At 47.3% G+C, this 21,361-nt stretch overlaps 1 protein-coding gene and 1 long non-coding RNA gene across 7 annotated transcripts in view; both read right to left on the bottom strand.

Annotated features, from left to right (window-relative positions):
• Positions 1-1,739, bottom strand: part of DYRK1A (dual specificity tyrosine phosphorylation regulated kinase 1A) — a 137,398-nt gene extending 135,659 nt beyond the window's left edge. For 3 of the 6 annotated variants that reach the window (XM_059686464.1, XM_059686465.1, XM_059686467.1), the window contains exon 1: positions 25-792. The gene's annotated coding sequence lies outside the window, so the exon portion shown is untranslated. Of the gene's footprint in view, positions 1-24; positions 795-1,434 lie in introns of those variants that run through there. The other 3 variants (XM_059686463.1, XM_059686462.1, XM_059686466.1) reach the window with 3 other exon arrangements.
• Positions 1,740-14,842: 13,103 nt separating this feature from the next.
• The window catches only part of LOC132229872 (uncharacterized), a 32,402-nt gene continuing 25,883 nt past the window's right edge, over positions 14,843-21,361 (bottom strand). The window contains exon 6 of the long non-coding RNA XR_009451743.1: positions 14,843-15,138. This is a non-coding gene — a long non-coding RNA (uncharacterized LOC132229872). The remainder of the gene's footprint in view (positions 15,139-21,361) is intronic.

Below are 21,361 nucleotides of genomic sequence, written 5' to 3'. Positions count from 1 at the left end.
GCCGCGGCCAGGCCGGACACTCACCGGGACGATGGCGGGGCGCTCGCGCCGCTCCCTCCGGTGAGTCTCAGCCTCGGGCTCCCGCCGCTGCGCTGCCGCCGCGAGTCCGCAGCCGGTGCCGCCCGGCCGCCTCTCTCCGCTCCCGGCTCCGCGCCGCAGCTGCTCGGTCTCCGTCCGGCCCGCGGTCCAGCGGCGCCCGGGGCCGGGGAGGCGACAGGCCCCTCCCCGGCAAATACCGCAGTCCCCGGACCCCGACTCCCGGCGGCGGCGCCGCGCGGCCCGGCCCGGGCGGAGGGCGGCGGCGGCGAGGCCGGGCGCCGAGGGGCGGCCGCTCCCGCGGCTCCTTCCCGAGGAGGATTTTATAAATCTCACAAAATGGCGCGCGCTCCGAACCTGCGCAGCGAGCAGCGCCGGGCCGAGCGGCGGCGGCGGCGGCGGCGGCTCCTCCGCCAGGAGAGCCCGAACCGCCCGCCCCCGAGTCCCCGCAGACAGACACACACTCACACACACGCGCGCACGCACACTCGCCCTCGCACACGCTCGCTCGCACACACACTCGCACACTCACACCGGTCCCGCCCGCTCGCCGGCGGCGGCAGCGGCACCAACAGCAGCAGCAGGAACAGCAGCAGCAGAAGCGGCGGCGGCGGCGGCGGCGCCCGCACCCCCCGCTCGGGGTGTCCGCTCCCTGAGCCCGACCTGAGCCGCGATCAGCAGCAGCGACGGCAGCAGTCTCCCCGGATCCCCCCGCCGCTCTTGCCGCCACCACCCCCGCCTCACTCCAATAGGGTTTTTTATTATTATTCGGGCGGGAAGCGAAAGGGTTTAAAAAAAAACCAACCAACAAAATGGCGACGGACCGACCCGGTCGCTATAGCAACTGTCAATCAAAACGCAAAACCCCGGCTGACGTGCTGACGTCCTCCTCCCGCCCCCCGGCCCAAGCCGGAGGGCGGGGCCTGTTGCTCGGGCAACGGCAGATTCTGTTCCCTCCTCTCCCTCTCCTCCGCCGTCCCCGACCAACCACCCAACCCCCTCGGGTCACGTGAAGAATAAATTCGGAGCTCGGGCCCGCTACGAGTGTCAGAGGAGGGCGCGTGATTCGCTCGGGGGAGGGGAGAGGAGGGCGACGACCGGGCGGAGGGAGGGGAGGGGAGAGGAAGGGGGGCCGAGGCGGCGGCCCGGCCTGCACGCCAGAGCCCGCCGCCTCCCCGGCCGCCTGGCCGCGCCCCGCGCCCGCGCCGACTGCGGCCCGGGGAGCGCGCGCGGCCTCTGCGCCTCCGCCCCCGGAGCCCCGCGCTTCCGCTCCGTGGGCCCGCAGCCCCGCCCGCGCCGGGGGAGGGGGGAGGGGAAGGGGGCCGGCGCCGCCACCGCCACCGCCACCGCGCGGGGTCCCGGGAAGCCCACCCCCGCGCGCCCGGCCCGGGCTCTCACCTTCATCCCCGGGGAGCTCGCCGGCCACCTTCCCGCGGCCGGGTGCGCACGCCCGCGCGTTTACACGGTTCTTGGAAGGGCCCGCGAGCCCCCGTCGCCGGAAAATGCCCACGGAGGCCGCGGCGGGGGGTGGGGGAGAGGCCGCCTCCGCTCTCCAGACATCTCAGGAATGCCGGCCGCCTCCCCGGACTCCGGGATGCCCCTGCGGCTGACACCTTGATTAAATCACGCCGCTCGGCCTGTGCGGCAGCCAATGCCGGCGTCCGGGAGCCACGGGCGCAGCCATCACGCAAACTTTGTGGAGGCCGGGCACGCGCTTCCCGGCGACTGCAGAGCCTGCCCGCCCGGCGCAGCCCTCCCGGCCCGAAGGCCCCTCCGTCCGCCCCGGAGCCGTTCGCGCACCTGTGTCGCCCGGCGCCCCGTCTTTCCTTTTCATGCACCGTCTGCTCCCAGATCCCGAGTTCAACCACCATGCTTTCCTTTACTTGTGTGATGTCGGCCCGTCTTCCTACATGAACGTGGCCAGGTGTGCTGCCCAGGTAGCGAGACCCGGCTGAGCCAGGAGCCATGCTGCGCTGGCTACTTTGTAATCCGCGGACAGCCACCGGCTAAAAACCGTATTCTGTACCAAACCTAATAAAATGGCAGTTAAATGTTACGCTTAAAAGGATAGCACGGATATGAGGTTACACCAAGTCACTAATTTAATGATTTCTAAGTTTGATTTTTTTCCATCCTGTGACAGTGCTGATACCAATGTTTAAGCCAAACCTGTTCACAAATACAGTAGCAAACAGATACAATTTTATAGCCATAAAGAAAACCCTGCAATAAATACTGGTCTCCGTCCTATGTGACTCCAGGAAAGATACTTGCTCTACACGGTTTCCAACAAATGTTTACCTCCTTCAGCAATTAAAACATTGATACACTAAGGTAACCATTCGAATTAACAGGCCCTGAAAGAAATCACTAACCTAAAATAAATTACGCAAAAGTAGTCAAGCAAATAGCTCTAAAGACCGATTCTTTGTGGTACCCAAAGTTGCTGTAACTGTCAAAAGTTCTTCTGGAGCCCAGCTGGCAGGCCTCGGTGGTTGAGGGTGGACCTACGAACCAGGAGCTCATGGTTTGATTCCCAGTTAGGGCACATGCCCAGGTTACATGCACCAGCGTGGGGCGTGCAGGAGGCAGCCGATCAGTGATTCTCTCTCATCACTGATGTTTCTATCTCTCTGTCCCTCTCCCTTCCTCTCTGAAATCAATAAAAATATCTTTTTTTTAAAAAATGTTCTTTCAGATTGCCCTACTGATGTGATTAAAGTCCACATTCAACTAGATTGTTTGGAAGGGAGTGGTCAAGAGTGTCCTATTGAGGTGAGAGATTCATACCTTAATTCCTCCCAAACTCACACCTCCACCTATATAGCTCCTTCCTCCTGCTTCTCCTCTCTCTGCTCCCCACCCCCACCCCATTCACCAATTTTACTTCGATGAGAACACTTGAGCATTGGCAGCCTTTAAACACTAAGTTAAATTTGACTCAAATTGTTATTGGTGATAGTGAACGGAACCTGCATAATTAATCTTCTAGGTAACCTGGAACGGATATAACAGTGCCTCAAGAAATGTGCCCTTGCCCTGGCAAGTGTTGCTCAGTGGTTAGAGTGTTGGCCTGCACACTGAAGGGTCTCCCATTTGATGTCAGGGTGTGTGTGGGAGGCAACCAATGGATGTGTCTCTCTCACATCCATGTCTCTCTACCTTCCACTCTCTAAAAAAAAAAAAAAAAAAAAAAAAAAAAAACCATGGAAAAAATATTGTCATTAACAACAAATATTCCCTTGTCTTCAATCAAATCAATCTAGAATATGATGAGACAAAATCTTGAGCTTATAATCATGCAGTATAAGAAGACACTGCTGGTCTCCATATCTAGAAGGTTGCACCCGTCCCTCTTGGCCACACTCCACCAATCCCCCCACCCCCTCTTCCCCGGTGTGACAGCCTTACACAGCATTGGTCAATGACCTGTCCCTGTCGTGTCCAGGTTGGAATGCTGTAAGGGAGTTTTGTATAGGCTTTACCTAAAAAATAACTGTGCTGGCTCCAAACAAGTGAGCACCTGTAAGCAGGAAGGACTCTGGTACAAAGGCCACTTCAGTCTTCACCAGGTTCAGCGGTTCAGTTCTTGCTTTCATTTAAGATTCTCCTCACACGGGCATGGACCCCCAACTCGCCCATAAGAACAGCCTCCACTTGCCCAGTACATTCTAGCATGTCTCTGACCCTCACAGCAACATTATATCCCCATGATACACACGAGAAAACAAGTCCTGAGTAAGTAAACTTTCCCTAGACCACGCCACCAGTAAGTGGTAAAGCTGAGATTCAAACACAGGCATAATTGCAAAACCTATTTCCACCCCCTCCACCCCCCCCAAAAAAAACACAACTCAAGATTAGGAGATCAGGTCATGACAGAGGTCATTAAGATGTCCTTAGAGTGAGCCCTAATCTAATATGACTGGTGTCCTTATAACAAGGGGAAATTTAGACCGAGACAGACACACACACAGGGAAGACGAAGTGAAGACAGAATGCCACCTATAAGCCGAGGCACGCCTGCGGCTGGCAGAAGCTGAGAGAGAAGACGGAACACATGCACCCTCACAGTCATCAGAGGGAGCCAACATCCCTGACCCCTGGATCTTTGACCTCTAGATTTCAGAGCTGGGAGACAATACATTTCTGTGGTTGAAGCCACCTGCTGTGTGGCACTTGGTTATGGCAGCCCTGGCAAAGTGACACCCAGATCTAAGCCAAGATGGGGGGCGTCTTGCTTGGCTCCACATGTTGAAGACACTCTTGGTGGGGTACTGTACTACCCGTCAGCTCAGGAGTGGAACCCCCCTGGGAAGTATAAGCCAAACATTCCAAGGACAGGCTAACCAGTATTCCTTCCGATGACTGCCCCTCTCACCAGGTGACGAGGTGGACAATTTACAAGTCACCCCTGGACAGAGGCGTGGCCAGGACACCCCTGCTCTCCTTGCAGACTCTGAGTGAAGGTCTTTATTGCTCCCCCTGTACAAGCTTTATTTTTGGTTGATTTTAAAAGGAATTCGTGTATATCAAACAGATTAACAGAAATAAAATAAATTAAAATGAGAGAGGGGCCTTATTTACACCGGCAATGATAGCATGCTATGAATCAAGAGGTTAATACTCAATTCTCTACATCTGAGGTCCAAAAACAACAACAAAAAAGAAAGTAATTTATGGTCATTAGAAACAGGTTTATAATATGGAAAAAAGAAGAGGTGAAGGTTATTCAGAGATACCCCCCAGAGATAACCCGTAATAATATCTTTATATTGGCATATATCTTCCCAGACTTTCTTAGGGAGACGTAAACCCACACAGACACATCAGCACATGTTTTAAGCCTTCTTATTTTTTTTTTTTTTTACTTACAATTATGTTATGAACATGGTTTTGTGTTAATCAACTGAAATTTAGATAATTATTTTAACAGCCATCAGTGGAATGGGCCACAATTCATTTAACTGCTCCTCTATTTTTACAGGAAGTTTTCCTCTTTTGTTACTATAAATAAAGCTGCATAAACACTGCATATATACTTCTACACACCTGTCCAGTTATTTCCTTAGGATAAGAGCATAAATCCCTACAGAGCTTTGATTCACGTTGCCAAAATATCCCTCAGAGATGATTTCACCAATTTGCACTCCTAAAAGTAGTATGTGAGAATGACTTTTTTCCACACTCTTGTTCTAGTTTGCATTTCTTTGCCCACTTAATGTCATATATATATATATATATATATATATATATATATATATATATATATATATATATACTATTTGTATCCTACCTGCATGCTCCTTTGGGGCAGAGGGGAAGAATTGTCATCTCTTTATTGATTTCTTTTTTTAATTTAACAGAAGAAGAAGGAGGAGGAGGAGGAGGAGAGGAAGGAAGGAAGGAAGGAAGGAAGGAAGGAAGGAAGGAAGGAAGGAAGGGCAGGCTCTGCAAAGCCATTGTTGTTAGGCTAGTGGCTAGTGTATGATCTCAACACCAGACATCCATCACTTCAGGTTATCAGTGACCATCTCCATCCCCGGCCATCTCCCAAGTGGACCGAGGCCAGACTTCTCCCCTGCTCAGCCTCACTGCCTCCCCTCCCCAACCCCTCTTACCTAGACCAGGTGCTCTGCTGCCATGTGTGAATGTGTCAGATTTTGTTTATTCGTTAACCTGTTGTTCTGTTCTGTGCAGCCTGCTCCTGCAACAGTCCGCTCTGCTTGGCTCAGGTGGTACATCTTCAGCGCTCAGATCAGCCAGGAAGCACAGCCTTCAATCTTCAGTGGAGACGGAAAGTGCATTCCCAGAGCCAGAGGGGAGCTGGCTTATATCCACAGAAGTCCCTGCTTCTGGCCCATGATTGTTCTGTCCTCATGCAAATGAGGATTTCAAACCCTCACAGTTTGATTGGTCCAAAAAGCGCTGTCCTGATTGGTCAGAAATGAGCTGCTCTGATTGGTCTGTTGATGGCGATCTACCTGCACAGTTGGGATGGTTGGGGAAAACCTTACTCTTATTGGTTGAAACAGAATTCCAGGAACTCCTCAGTAAGGACTGGCTGGGATGGCAGGAGCACAGGGCAGGCAGGCAGTTCAGGGCAGGCTTCTCCTGCAAGTTCAGTTTGCATGCGAGGCCCCTGAGCAGAAATGGCTGCTAGGTTCAGTGTTTTTTTGTTTGTTTGTTTTATTTTGTTTTCAGGTTGAGCTCACTTAGCCACAGCTCTTCTTAGTCGGTATCTTCTTTCTAAGGGTTCACAGGCCCAAATGCAAAAACCATAGCCGTCTACCTGGATGTGCTGTTAAATCCAGGGCCAGGTCAAAGAGCCAAAGTATATTATGAAGGACAGGAAGCATGTCTATTCATGTCTACATTTACCTGCAGGCTTTTTTTTTTTTAAATATATTTTTTATTGATTTTTCACAGAGAGGGAGGGAGAGAGATAGAGAGTTAGAAACATCGATGAGAGAGAAACATCGATCAGCTGCCTCCTGCACATCCCCCACCGAGGATGTGCCCGCAACCCCGGTACATGCCCTTGACCGGAATCGAACCCGGGACCTCTTGGTCCGCAGGCTGATGCTCTATCCACTGAGCCAAACCGGTTTCGGCACCTGCAGGCTTTTAAAAGCAAAATTTGGCCGGGGGCAGGGGGAATTGAATGAAGGTGGTCAGAAGGTAGGGACTTCCAGTTATCAAATAAAGACATATTAGGGATGTACCGTACAACATGGTGACTACAGCAGACACTGCTGTATGGTGTATACCTGGTGGGGCAAGCGTAGGTTTACAGTTGTGAGTATGGAAAATAATATAATTAATAAATAATACTACAAGAATGAACTCTTTCACATACTCGCAACTGTAAACCTACGTTTGCCCCACCCTGTATGAAAGCTGTTAAGAAAATAAATCCTAAGGGTTCTCATCACAAGAAAAAAAAAGGAACATTTTTTTGTATCTTTATGAGGTAATGGATATTGACTAAACTTATTGTGGTAATCATTTCACAATACATATATACAAATCAAATCATTATCCTGTACACTTTAAACTTAAACAGTGCTGTATGTCAACTATATCTCAATAGAACTGGGAAAAAATACATGAACGCAAAAATTATTTATTATGTTACCTTTTGAGATCTGTAACACCAAGAGTATAAAGAATAAGACAAAGGGAGCCACTACTCTCATTGCCCAGATAACCATTGTTTATTTTTCAAATAAGAACCATTCAAGTCCATGGCTTGAAAAATCCAAACAGAACAGAAAAGAGTAATAGACTGAAAGCTACTCCCAGCCTCCCTGTCTCCTTTCCCCTTCACCCTCCTCAAGTTCAGGATCCCAGCACTGCCCGCTGACAACCGAGAGGACTCCTCATGGTTTGGGGATAACATTCCTACTTGGTAGTGTGTCCACAGACCCTGCGTGACAGGACCCTCCCTCGGGCCTCGGTGCTGGGGCTTCCCAAGTGAGGTCCCCAGAACACAGGACTGGGTCCTTGCAGGCTGCTGTTCTCTCTGGCGCCCGTGAGGCCTCATTCCCCTCTCAGCGCACCCCCTGGCAGGTTCATTGCAGGTTCCCTCCTCCATCTGTCAGAAGAGGAAGCTCTTGAAGGGCAGAGACTTTGCTCATTGGCTTGTTTGTTGTTGTTTTTTACTCCTAGTGCTTGGCATATATTGGGTACCCAATAGCTGTTCTTGTAAGAAAGGAACTACCAGTAGGCCAGTAACTAAAACCAGGAAATGGCTGAAAGCGAGAGGGCTGAATGGGGATGGCCATCTGCTTCCGGCCTCCCTCTCCTCCCGCAGAGGATGCAGGCTTCCTGAGGATTGGGAGGGGCCTGGTGGGCGGGTTGCAAACCCTGAGGAAGGGCCCCAGTGGCCTCAGGGGAGCACTGAATGTGGATGCCTTTCAGCGGGGGCATCATCTCAGGACCCTCGGGCTTGCTCTGGCGAGAACCGCCTGGTGGAAAGGGTCCCCAGGCAGCTGGTCGCCTGAAGATGGTGGGTGCTAGGCCCCTCCTGTAGCCAAAAGGAGATCTTGACATTTCCTTCTAGACGGGGTGCTTGAAACAGGGATAAATTCCTAAGCGATGTGCTTTGCAGCTGGACAGCTAGAGTTGAGGGTCCAAGCCCAGTGTTTCAAGTTCCGCGTTGACAGAGTACATAGGAGACAGCGAGCCGAAGTGTGAAGTGTATTATTTAACCATAAAGCAGGGGCCTGTCCTGAGCAGAAGGCCCCTGAGACATCAGAGACTCATAGGATGTCAGCGTGGAGCCCCACCCTTCCCTGTCAAAATCGTGCAGGCGCTGCTGTGGGGGAGGTGACACACAGGAGACCTTACCTGTTAGCTGTACAGTGACATGTTCGTACCTATTCGTCATCGGGACATTTCCATTTCCCTGCAGTGAAGGAAGGCATAGGCGACGTCCTGTGAGTCTGGACTTCATAGAAGGGGCTGGTGACCTGAAGAGTCATAATAGCAACTGGAACAAAGCAGTTGTGAGGACCAAGAGCACGGACATCTAGTCTAGTCTCAACTACCTCCTAGCGTAGGAACCCAGTTTCCTTAGCCTCTCTGAATGCTTCCTCATTTTAAAAGGGGATTCACTATGATCTTTATGAACTGTAGATCACTGTATAAATATCGGGCCCTGAGAGAAATAACAAGAGGACTGAATTCAAATGTTCACTTTTGGAGCCTTTCCCAAGAACCCTTCCCCTTCCAAGAAAACAAATAAATTAGTGACTTCTTCCGCGTTCTCAAACGCATCCGAGCTGCTAAGCCTGTGTGTAAGCATTTCACCCGCTGGACACTCACTACCTCCTGAAACTGCCCGGACCGACTTTGGCTGCCCTTAACTGTAGAAAATCGTCTCTACTCACCACATATTGGTCTCCCCAGAGTTCCCATCCACTCTTTTAAATCTTCCCTTTGGGACCACACAGACCAAGTCTTACTCCTCTTCCAAACGCTCACCTTTAAATATTGGAAGGAAGCTGGGACTTTCCCACCTGAGTCCAGACTGTCACAGGCTGAAGCCGTGGGTGCACCCGAAGTTTCCCCCAGGGCAAGCCCCACCCGTTGCGTGACTCCCTTCAAGGGCGTCCTTAAGCTGAAACACTGGAAACCAATGTCCACCAGGGGAGACTCACTAAAAATGCAGTATATTTTATCAAAATAGAACACATAAAATATATACTTTACGGGGTCCTGGCCAGGCAGCTCAGCTGGTTAGAGCATGGTCCCTATACGCCAAGGTTGCGGTTCAATCCCTGGTCAGGACACCCACAAGAGTCAATCAATGAATACATAAGTAAGTGGAACAACAATCAATGTTTCTCTCTCTGTGTCTCTCTCTCCCTCTCTTCCTCTCTCTCTCTCTAAAATCAATCAACACACACACACACACACACACACACACACATATATTTCACAGCATGAGAAAAACGATCATAGCCTATTTGATGATAAAGGAAGTTTTAAAGTAGATTTTGTATAACTTCAATTTTGTAAATAAACAGTATGGATATTAATTTGCATAAGGTTTAGTCCTGGGAGGTAATACAGGTGATATTTACCTCCTTTGTACCTTTGCTCAAATTTTCTACAATCAAGCCCTGAAGTGTAGTCCAGTTGGTTAGAGTATTAAGTAGGTCTCCAGCCAGATAGTCAATATGACCACAGTACAAACATAAGTTGAGACTTCTGATTTTTTTGTTCCATTTACTTATGGTTTGGCAACTCACTGTCCAGATTATTTTCTTGGGGAAAAAAAACCTTTTTTTTTTATCCTCACCCAATGATATTTTCCCATTGAATTTTAGAGAGAGAGGGAAAGACAGAAATATTGATGTGAGAGAAATACATCAATTGGTTGCCTCCTGCATGTGCCCTGACCAGGGCCCGGGCCAGGGAGGACCCTGCAACTGAGGTATGTGCCCTTGACCAGAATCGAGCCCGAACCCTTCAGTACACAGGCCAATGCTCTATCCACTGAGACAAACCGGCCAGAGTGAAAAAAAACTTTTTTCATATACAAAATTGAGCTATTGTGGCTCAGTGGTTGAGCATTGACCTATGAACCAGGAGGTCACAGGCTCGATTCCCAGTCAGGGCACATGCCTGGGTTGTGGGCTCAATGGTAAATGATTCTCTCTCATCATTGATGTTTCTCTCTCTCTCTCCCCCTCTCCTTTCCTCTCTGAAATCAACTATATATATATGTGTGTGTGTGTGTGTGTGTGTGTGTGTGTATATATATATATATATATATATATATATATATATATATATATATGAATGGTGTGCCATACTTGCCTTTTTCTCTCCTGGGCAAATGATTCCAGTCCCGTTGGAGAACCAGTGACCAGAAACCCTACTGCACTTGACATGGTGCGTGGGTATGATGAAAAGATGAACTCCTGGCTCTTCTACTTCAAAACATCCTGGGAATTTCCTGGTTTAGGAATGCTGCGGAATGGTGGAAACATCCTGGGATTTTCCTGGTTTAGGAACGCTGCGGAATGGTGGAAACATCCTGGGATTTTCCGGGTTTAGGAACGCTGCGGAATGGTGGAAACATCCTGGGATTTTCCTGGTTTAGGAACGCTGCGGAATGGTGGAGCTGGCCTGCCTTTTTCACTTCTTTTCCTTTCTCAGAGAGGCGCCTGCTTCCTCTTGTTCGTGGCTACCAGGCACTTCTCAGAACCCCGGACTGAGCTGGTGGTACCCAAAGTCCTTTGAACTATGGGATGGAGATCAAGTCCTAAGAATCAGACGGGAGAAAGGTGAGTGAGAAGGGATGCTACGAGAGTGGTTCTCAGTGTCAGGGAAGTAGAGAAGGAAACAAATTCTCGTTGGGTGCCCGCCAAGACCCCGGTCCTCTAGGTTCGCCTCTGCACATGTATTTGTGAGCTGAGAAGGGGGAGGAAGCTAGTTTTGTTATATTTCAAAGATTTAGGACCTGGGCCACTAGGGAAAACTATAGGAACTTACGGCCAATTAGCAGCCCTCATTACCCATAAGTGGTTGTCAGGACATCAGATAGAAGAAAATATCCCAAGAATTTTTAGAGAGGAAAGGTCTCAGACGAAGAGTCAGGAATTTGAATGGAATTCAACTCCTCAACAAAACACAGATAGCTAGCTATGAGGATAAGGAAGCAAAGGAAAAACCGGGATCCAGGAATCCGGGGCCCACACAGGAGAGACGCAATGGGCATTCCAGGGCGGCAGTAGAGGAAGCCCCAGGTAACATGGTTCTTGTGCAGAAACCTGGGGAGCATGCCGTCAGACCCAAAGCTTCACACCAGGTGTCTTAGGAGTGAGCATGGGACTGTTGGAAGTGACTTACCGGGACATGACATCGGGTGGGGTTTTATAGAGCTGGTATTTATATTTTTTGTTAATCCTCACCAGAGGATATTTTTTCCATTAATTTTTTTAGCAGGCGGGGGGGGGGGGGGGTGGGGGGGAGGGCCTAGGGCGGGCAGGGAGAGACAGAGAGAGAGAAACATCAATGTGAGAGAAACAATCCAATTGGTTGACTCCCCCGACCGGCCGGGGACTGAGCCTGCAACCGAGATATGTGCCCTTGACTGGAATTGAACCCAACAACCTTCAGTCCACGGGCCGACTCTCTAACCACTAAGCAAACCGGCTAGGGCTAGAGCCGTTATTTTTAGGTGAGAAAACATTTAACAGTAGCTCATAAAAACCAAAACAACTGAACAAGTAAAGCAATTAAATCCAGTAAAAAAGGTAGTTTTACAATTCAGGAATTGTAATCACTGTATACTCTTTTGTTATCATTACATAGTCCTATGTTTTGTCATAACTGTGAAAAGGCTGAATATGGATTTCCATACAAAAGAGCTAAAACTGTCACCCACTCTACTAGAAAGTTATGAGTTAGATCTCAAACTGTAGAGTTAACAAATAGCAGTATCTGCCTTTACTTTTACACGTGGAGGTAAATACCAGAACAGGCGGCTCAATGCCCTGAAAGCAGATACCCTGGGAAACAGGAAGTGGGGGAACAGGAGACCACATGTTTTGGTAATGAGATGAGATTTTTCCCACCAGACTTTCCCCCCTGGCTTTTATTTTGAAAAAATTTAAATCTATATAAAAGTTAAAGAACAGTATAATGACTGTCCATATACTGGATATTAACCTGGATTCCACATTACCATTATTTCTCCCTCATTTTTTTGCGTGAACCGCTTAAAGTGAGTTCAAAACATCACAAGGTTTCGTTCATAAATACTCCCGCTGGTGGCTCTTGAGAGCAAGGGCATTCTCCTCCATGCTCTGAGTGTCAACATCACATCTGAGGAAATTAACAATAATCCCCATGACCCCCTATGTGGGCTGATATACAAGCCACAGTCAGATTTTCTCATCATTCCCCCAAATGTTGTATATATATATATATATATATATATATATATATATATATATATATATATATATATATATATATCGGGTTTTTTTCCATCCAGGACTTAATCAGATTTCAGTTTGAACTTTTATTTATTTTTTACTTTTCACTTTTTTGTTAATCCTCACCCAAGGATATTTTTCCATTGATTTTTTTTTATTGACTTTAGAGAAGAAGGGAGGAGAGAGAGATAGAAACATCAATGATGAGAGAGAATCATTGATCGGCTGCCTCCTACACATCCCCCCTACTGGGGATAGAGCCTGCCACCCAGGCTTGTGCCCTTGACCAAAATCAAACCTGGGGTCCTTCAGTCCGGAGGCGGACACTCTATCCACTGAGCCAAACCAGCTAGGACGCCTAGGACTCCATTGATCTTGTAGAGAGAGTGGAAGAGAGTGGGAAAGACAGAGAGAAACATCCATGTGAGAGAAACACATCAATTGGTTGCCTCCTGCACACCAAGGTGCATGCCCTTGGCAGGAATTGAACCCGGGACCATTTGGTCAGCAGGCCAACACTCTGTCCACTGAGCCAAACCGGCCAGGGCTCAGTTTGAACTTGTAAATTGCAGAGGAGTTCCAGCCCCACCAGGCCTTTTTGGCTTTTCACGACGCTGAGTCTTTTGAAGATGGGACTCCAGTTGGCTTGGAGAATGGCTCCTGTGCTAGACGTTGCCTCGCGGTTACATTCAGGGTCCCATCGAAACGGTTCCTATGCACGTGATTACTTTATAAACAAACAAACAAACAAACGGAGCTGGCACTTGTTTACGTTGTTTAAAAAGAGGCCACTTTCTCTCTCAGGCGCCTCAGGCGGAGTTTGATGCCTTCCCCATGAACGGGGTCAGACTGTGCTTTCTAATGTCCCTGACACACGTCCCTCCAGGAAGCGGGCTCGACGCCCACCTTTCCCGGGGGCAGACATCTTCACAGCTTTTCACTGCAATTCGCTCCCCGTGGGAACTGGTTCCCTCATCTGCCCGAGACGTTCTGTTAGCGAACATCTGTGTCGGGGTCTGACCACGAACGCGAGTGGCGCCCGCGCAGACCCTGGGGATGCTCCCGCGCGATGACGCGGACGCAGAGCGCTGGGGGTCGGGGTGCTGGCCCATCTGCCACGACCCCGTGACCCTGAGCAAGCCCTCGGCCCCTCGGCCCCTCGGGCTCCAGGGTTCTTATCTGTCAGAAGAGGGGGCAGAACAGGTTGATGATGAAAACCCTCTGAGACGCCAGTCTAACTGAAACGCAAAAGAAACCGCGAAGCCTTCTCAGGACATGGAGGCGCTGCGCCAACGTTGAACAGCGGCCTGGCGAAGGGCTGGGACATGCAGCCCCAGGCCCTGAGTATTCTGAGCGAAGGCACTAGAAAAACAGCAAATGCAGGGGGAGGCTTACCCCACTCCCCTCATCTGCCTGCAGCCTGACCCTCCTAGCGGGACTTGTTATCACCAACCCCCCACCCCCACCCCCGGAATGCCACCCACCGGGGAAGACCCTTACCACGGAGAACAGGAGTCAGCACCCCCCCCCAGACAAACTGTCACAAACTGGGATCGCTCCCAGCTCGTCTCCCCTACAATGTCCTCTCCCCTAGGTTGGCTCCCTCCCTCCCTTCCTGTTAGGGGGGTACAGGAGCTCCTGAATCTCACCAATTTATTATTCTGTTTTCTTGTGGTGCTCCCCCGTACAAGGGTGAGACGGGAATACATTTGTCCACCGTCTCTGTCCCTCTGCCTGCTGTCGGTTTCTCCCACAGGCCCAGCTGCGAGCCTGGGCGGGAGGGAGGTGTTCTCTCCCCTACGGGGCGAGCTCCAGCTTCGACCTGTGGGTGGTACCCGGTTGACCTGTGGGTGGTACCCGGTTACCGTGATCGCTGCTGAGATTTCCTTCCAATGGCCCAGACGCTTTGTAAATTCTCCCTCACACCTGCGAGAAGGAGGGCAGGGGGTGGCCAGCCCTGGACTCCGCCAGGGGGTCGCGTCTTGCCCAGAGCTCCGCAGATGAGTGATTCTTCAACTCTGGGCCCAGCTCCGAGCCGCAAGGCTGCCGTTTTCTCTTCTATGATGCGAATGGGGGAGAAGGTGGTAGATGCAGTCATCTCTCAAAAATCTCATTGAGCCCATTCCTGAAACTTTGAGGAACACGAGACATTTTTGTGTCTTTGGTACTGTTGTCATATTGAATAGCTGGCTGCATATCTACTTAATGGTGTTTCCCATCTTCCTGTACTTATTCTCTTTTAAACGGGTATTAAGGACACATCTGACTTTTTCTTTCTTTGCTTTGCAGCCATGGCTTCTGGTGCCAGAGCGTTCTGAGTCTGCGAATAATTATCTGGTTTAACTGATGGATACCCTGAAGGTAATCACATCAATTGCTCGTGGTTCGGTTTTGCTTGTACTTCCTGTATCAAAGTCTCCCCCTCCCCAAATCCTGGGATGATGACGTTACCAACAGCGCTCCTTTCAGATTACACGGTATTTTCCACCAGACCCTCTCTCACATTGCTCACACCCGTGGCCAATGCAGGCTTCAGTGGGGAACCAGGAAAGGTAACCGTCCTCAGCCGTGTTGGAGGGATCCTCAAAACAGTCTTCTCATTCACTTCTAGGCCCCGAAATCTCTAAATCCTCAGAGCCACAGGAGCCTGGAGAGAAGAGAAGAGGGTGAAATGAGGAGTCAACCAGTTCCTGGGTCAGACCTTGGGGTTGGGAGGAGGGGAGGGGGGGAGAGTGAGGGAGGCAGAGAGGGAGAGCCAGAGAGTGGCCCTCATGGCAATGCCCATGGATTTTGGGAGTCTTCAGAGACACATCAATCAATCACAATGAATGGGGCCTTTTGGATCCTGTTTCTAACCTGTTTTAAAAAAAATTATAGAACAATCGAGGAAATGGAACATTGACTGGATTCTGGTGAGATTAAAGAATTATTCTCATGCTATTAAGGTTCATGTTCTTTGTGAAAAGTTTTTATCTTTTAGGAATTCTAACTGAAATGGTAATGATGTCTGGCATTTGCTTCAAAATAATGTGAGTTGCCGGAGTGGGTGGGAGTATAGATGGCATAAGGCTGGCCTAAAGCTAGTCAGCGGTGAAGCAGCCAGAGGAGTAAGCACATGGGGTCTGTAATATGTTTCTTTCTTTTTATTTTATATATATATTTTTTTAATTGATTTTATTATTTTTTATATTTTTATTGATTTCAGAGAAGAAGGGAGAAGGAGAAAGAGATAGAAACATCAATGATGAGAGATCATTGATCGGCTGCCTCTTGCACGCCCCCTACTGGGGATGGAGCCCACAACCCAGGCCTGTGCCCTTGGCCGGAATCAAACCCGGGACCCTCTAGTCCGCAGGCCAATGCTCTATCCACTGAGCTACACCAGTTTGGGGCTATGTATTTTTTTTAAAATATTTTTATTGATTTCAGAGTGGAAGGGAAAAGGAGAGAGAGAGATAGAAACATCAATGATGAGAGAGACTCATTGATGGAACCCGGGCGTGTGCCCTGACTGGGAATTGACCGTGACCTCCTGGTTCATAGGTTGATGCCCAACCACTGAGCCACACCAGCTGGGCCGGAATATGTTTCTTTCTAACCTTCTATCCATTTGAAATTTTTCAAAACAATTTAAAAATGATAACCAAAAAAACAAATCTTTTCACAACTGACAGTAAGAGACGGAGAAGTCTAATTTTGTGTGTTCCATTTTATATTAGGTGGCCCTCAAGTTTATCGGGTAGAAATAAAGTCTTGCATTTGAAGGTAAATATAAAAATGGGAAAAGGGAGAAGAGTCCTGGTATTTTATTTTCCCAAGTAAGGCAATATCGCCACGCATTTGGCTCATGTTTACAGTTCCAAAGTACTTTATATCTTGTTTGCTCTTGGGAAAGCCTGGTATGTATACTTGTCATATATGCCATCTGACAAAATGTGTTCATTACGTTGCTTTTGCTTTTTTTTTTTTTTTTAACAATTTACTTTAAACCTCTAGAAATATTCTTATTGCTTTATTAGTCTCGTAGTTGTTTCTTATAGATTTATTTCCTGTTCTCACTTTGCAAGGAAAACTCAGGCTGAATGTCTATTCACAATATTAGAATTCTTAAATGTTCCCCTATCCTGATTTGAGCAGCTTTATTTTCCCTCTTAGCTTCTATTTGGGGGACTGAGCGGGAGAAAAAAAGCCCTCTCTGATTTCCTCTGAGCCCACCCAGCTGTTTTATTTCGTGTTCGCTTATTTCCCAGGCTCCCGGTTGGAGTGAGGAGCCGTCAGAAGTGTTCTGTTCTCTTTAATACTTTATCAGCATTTCCTTTATTAGCCGCATTATCCTTTATCTCTTTCCTGCGAAAGCTTTTAAAGGCAAAATTGATGAAGTCAACGTCATTTGTTATTTAAATATGATGCCATCAACGTTTACAAGTACATTATAAGAAGATTTAAAGGCCATATCCCATCCTGATGATCACCAACCCACACACGTTTGGTAATCTGACTCCCCCTCCCCCTTCTGTCAGGTTCCAGGATTCCAGGCTCTGAGCACAGAAAATGATCAGCGGCCCTGGTATGACCAACTCAGAACTGGTCACAGACCTTTCACAAGGTCAAGAGCAATAAACGCCTGTCTTCATAGTGGCAACACATTCTTAAGTTAACCCCAAAGACCTAGATGTGTCCTGCCAGCATTGGTCTTTATGGAATCACTGGGCCGTCATTCCACCACCATCCTCTAAGAAAGGGTCTGTAAACCCATATCCGGGAAAGAAGGGATTGCCGCCCCGCCCCCCCCCCCCCCCCCCCAGTGAAGGCTTCCCTGGACTCAACAGGACTCACTCTGTGACGCTGCAAATATTAAATATAGCTGCATGAATCACACCGCAAAATCCCAGTCCTGAAACCGGGTGTCAGGCATCACGCTTCGCCCTCTCTCCTTGCTCACGAATAACAGAGAGCCAATCCAGGGAATGTTGGTCTGTACAAAGAAGACTCTCCCGCTGTATTCCTGGCTCTGGAAGATACATTCTGCATTTGACATGACATATGTTTCTCAACTGTTATTTTGTGTTTATTAATCTTTGAACTAAATTGTCGGTCCTTGTCACCGGGGAAGATATTTCCCCAGAACCCTCCTGACTCATGCTAAGGGTACAGAACAGCTGACAAACTCCAGTGACCTCTGAGGAGACAGATGGGCTTTGTGGCTTTGAACAGCCACGTGGCTTTCTGGATTGTGGATGACCACATAACCCAGGTTAAAAAGGCTGGCAAACATGCTCAGGCCTTTTCCATATTTATCAAGTTGATCATAGGGTTATGTCACCTGTTCTGTGGTTCTGTAAAACCTCTTTATTATGACCATCCTTGCCACTATTCTTCATCATTGCATATGCCTTTGTGTATACTTCTTTATACATGCAAAATAATCCTTGCTTATTACAACAGTAGCAAGAGCTAACATTTATTAATTGCTTATAAGGTGTCAGGCACTCTGCTTAAAAGCTTAAAACTCTTGCCTCATTTAACGTAAACAACTCCATGAGATGGCTATCATCTCCATTTTGCAGATTTAAAAAAGGCATGGGAATAAAGGAATCAAATTTATTGCCTATTCATTCTTCCTGAAAAAAATTTCAAATTATTTTCTGCAAAAGTGGCAGAAAAAAATAAACTAGTCAAATTTATATGTAAACGTCAAGGTTAAAACATTTAAGAAAGGGTTTTAAAAAAATTAAAACAGAAAATTGTAAAAAATGAGGCAGGACAGTAAGAAACTGGGAATATTCCTTGACAAATGGAATGGGAAAACTGAGATAACTGAACAAACTGGCCGAGCAATTTACAGCCAGAAAATAAATCCCAGGATCTTATCTTACGCATTCCTGACCACCTAGGGCAGATCCGCCTTGGTCCAGGCCCCTTTTCCGTGACATTCTTTGAAGGTGAAACTGACCAGGGAATGACCTCTATGCTCATTTTGATTCAGCAGCATACTAAAGGACACACATGGAAAGCTGATGAATATTCTATTGAGATCCTCCGGAGACCTCCCCTAAAACCTCAGCCTTTAGGAAACAGACAAAAACCCTTAAGACAAAGGACCCAGTTCCAGTGCTCTCTCTCTAGAGCACACCCACGCCTACTTTGCTTTCCTTCTCTTAGGGTCCCATGAGACTTGCAACCAGGGGAGCAGCAGGCAGTGGCAGCTCATCCCAGGCTAACCCCCTGAGCCTGTTTCCAATAGCCTTTCTTTTGTCTCTGTAACTTGTTTCCCAGGTCCACGCAGCCCAGCTGGCTCACTTCTCCTGCCTCTGACTTTCTTTCCTAAAGAGCAGCCCATTCACATCTTCTCAAGTGTACGGTCACCTTGCATGCTAAACAAACTTCCTCCTGTGCTAGAGTTCTTGGCTCTGAATTCTTTCTTCATTAAACTCAAGAACTGAGAGTCAACAAAAAGAATTTTAATGATAAACTGGAACAAAATTTCAGATTATTGCTACGAAACTTGAGATGCTTAAGCCTGTATCTTCTCCCAGAGGAAAAAGGTATACTGATTTATTCTACATGCTTGTAGAAAAGCAAGTTTAAAAGATTTAATTAAAGTTAACAGCTATCTTTTCAAAAATGCCAACGTTATCAAAGATAAGGAAAGACTAAGACACTGTCACAGCCAAGAGAAGCCTAGTGTAAAGAGGTACCCTGGAACAGGTAAAGGACATTTGACAAACTCTAAATGTGAATGAAGTATGAACTTCAGTTTTAAAACGGTATCAGTGTTGGATCATTAATTTGGACAGATTACCATATTCATGGGAGATGTTAATAATAAGGGAAACTGGGTATGGAGTATACAGAAACTCTCTATGCTATGTTGCCATTTTTCTATGCATCCAAAATTACTCTAAAATAAAATCTTATTTTTTAAAAATAAGCCGTAACCGGTTTGGCTCAGTGGATAGAGCATCGGCCTGCGGACTGAAAGGTCCCAGGTTCGATTCCGGTCAAGGGCATATACCTTGGTTGCAGGCACATCCCCAGTTGGGGGTGTGCAGAAGGCAGCTGATAGATGTTTCTCTCTCATCGATGTGTCTGACTCTCTATCCTTCTCCCTTCCTCTCTGTAAAAAATCAATAAAATATATTAAAATAAATAAATAAATAAATAAATAAATAAAACCAAAGTCATAGAGTTCTGGAGGTTGGTTGTACCACAATGTGAATGCATTTAACACAACTAAACTGTACACTTACAAATGGTAAAGTCTATGTTATGTAAATTTTACCACAATTAAAAACTTTTTTAAAGAGAGAATTTTCAGTCTGCGCAGCGGAGGGTTGCAGGTTCAATTCCCAGTCAAGGACACACAGCTGGGTGGCCGTTTCGATCCCTGGGCCTGGTTGGGTGCATGCAGGGGCAGTCAATGTGTCTCTGTCACATCACGTCTCTCTCTCTCACCCACCTACTCTCTCCCTCCCTTCCACTCTCGCTAACAAAACAACAACAACAACAATAACACCAACAAAAATCTTCGGGTGAGGATTAACTAAACATTAAAAATACAAGTAATAATAATAATTCCAGTATTTCTTGAAAAAAATCCACATCAGTGGACCTGCACTGTTCAAACTCACATTGTTCAAGAGTCAACTGTACGCCCTAACCGGTTTGGCTCAGTGGATAGAGCGTTGGCCTGCGGACTGAAAGGTCCCAGGTTCGATTCCGGTCAAGGGCATGTACCTTGGTTGCGGGCACATCCCCAGTTGGGGGTGTTCAGGAGGCAGCTGATCGATGTTTCTCTCTCATCAATGTTTCTAACTCTCTATCCCTCTCCCTTCCTCTCTGTAAAAAATCAATAAAATATATATATTTTTTAAAAAAGAGTCAACTGTACATAGGCATGTGACTGGACTGAATCTATTCTGATGTGGAATATAACTTCAGAGAAAATTTTGCAAACAAACCCTTTATAATGTTTATTGATTTCCTATTTGTTTCCCTTCTAAATATAAAGTTTGTTGTTTTTAAAAGTTAATGATGCCCTGACCGGTTTGGCTCAGCGGATAGAGCGTCAGCCTGTGGACTGAAGGGTCCCAGGTTCGATTCCGGTCAAGGGCATGTACCTTGGTTGTGGGCACATCCCCAGTAGGGGGTGTTCAGAAGGCAGCTGGTCGATGTTTCTCTCTCATCGATGTTTCTAACTCTCTATCCCTCTTCCTTCCTCTGTAAAATATCAATAAAATATATTTTTTAAAAAGTTAATAAAAACATTTCCCAGTAAAATCATGTATGATGCTTGCCACTACTAGCATTAGTTGAAATTCCTTTGAAAGTTCCAATCAAAGCAACAAGAAGAGCATATAAGGAGAAAAGAAATGTTTACTTGTGCGTGATAGTGTTGTCTATCCAGAAAATCAGAAAGAATAAATTAAAAATAAATTAAAATAAAATAGAATTTAGGTTGGATAGGGGATATAGTAATGGGAGGTCTGAGCTAGGGTTTACTTATTAATTTCACTTCTTTTGTAAAAGAATATGGCGCCATGGAAAAGTATATCAATTATTAATTGGTCCAATGACTCAACTCTATTATTTGCTTTATTGTTTTTGTGGTGTCAATATTTCATATCAAATTTTTCATACAAGAATTTTTAAATGCTGTCCTTATAGTCCTAAACCTTTACTCTTACTCAACTCATGAACTCCTAGAGATGCAATGAAGGGGGTCATTGGGCCCTTGAGTGGAGAATGGGCTTTGTTGGGTTTTTTTGTTCTCAATGTGTTTTGATGACAAATATTCTTGTAATGAATTCCTGTTTCCATCGGTAGAGAGTGGGTCTTTAGTCCTTGGAAACAAAGGAGCCACCACTTGG

The sequence above is a fragment of the Myotis daubentonii genome, chromosome 3 (assembly GCF_963259705.1).
Source record: "Myotis daubentonii chromosome 3, mMyoDau2.1, whole genome shotgun sequence".
Classification (NCBI taxonomy): Eukaryota; Metazoa; Chordata; class Mammalia; order Chiroptera; family Vespertilionidae; genus Myotis; species Myotis daubentonii.
The sequence above is the reverse complement of the archived record's forward strand: the minus strand, read 5'-3'. Positions and strand labels throughout refer to the sequence as shown.